Source organism: Austrofundulus limnaeus, unplaced genomic scaffold, assembly GCF_001266775.1.
Source record: "Austrofundulus limnaeus strain Quisiro unplaced genomic scaffold, Austrofundulus_limnaeus-1.0 Scaffold9189, whole genome shotgun sequence".
NCBI lineage: Eukaryota > Metazoa > Chordata > Actinopteri > Cyprinodontiformes > Rivulidae > Austrofundulus > Austrofundulus limnaeus.
The window spans coordinates 1-350 of NW_013961591.1; the positions used below are offsets into that span (position 1 = coordinate 1).

The following is a 350-nucleotide window of genomic DNA, read 5'->3' on the forward strand; positions in this document are numbered from 1 at the left end:
CAAGTTAACAATAACAATGTTATTCCTAAAAAGCATACATCTTCTGTAAGTGCAAAGAACATTGTGGTAACCTACTACACTGTTGAAACATGACGCCTCGAAAATCAATTTAGAACATGTACCGAAACAAATCTTCAGTAACACACACACTTTACTATTAACTGCAGTTTGCCACAAATCACTTCATGGAGCCATTTTACAAGAATGGCAAGCAAAGGTTTGCTAGATTAAGCGTTGTTGGTAGGATTCGAACCTACGCTGGGGAAACCCCAATGGATTTCAAGTCCATCGCCTTGACCACTCGGCCACAACAACATATCATCAAATGTGTGAATCAGTAGGTAAAAAGC

General features: G+C 39.1%; 1 non-coding gene across 1 annotated transcript; it reads right to left on the reverse strand.

Annotated features, from left to right (window-relative positions):
• Positions 1–232: 232 nt before the first annotated feature.
• trnas-uga (transfer RNA serine (anticodon UGA)) lies at positions 233–315 on the reverse strand. The gene has a single exon. It is a non-coding gene; the product is annotated as a tRNA-Ser (tRNA).
• Between the last annotated feature and the right edge of the window lie 35 nt (positions 316–350).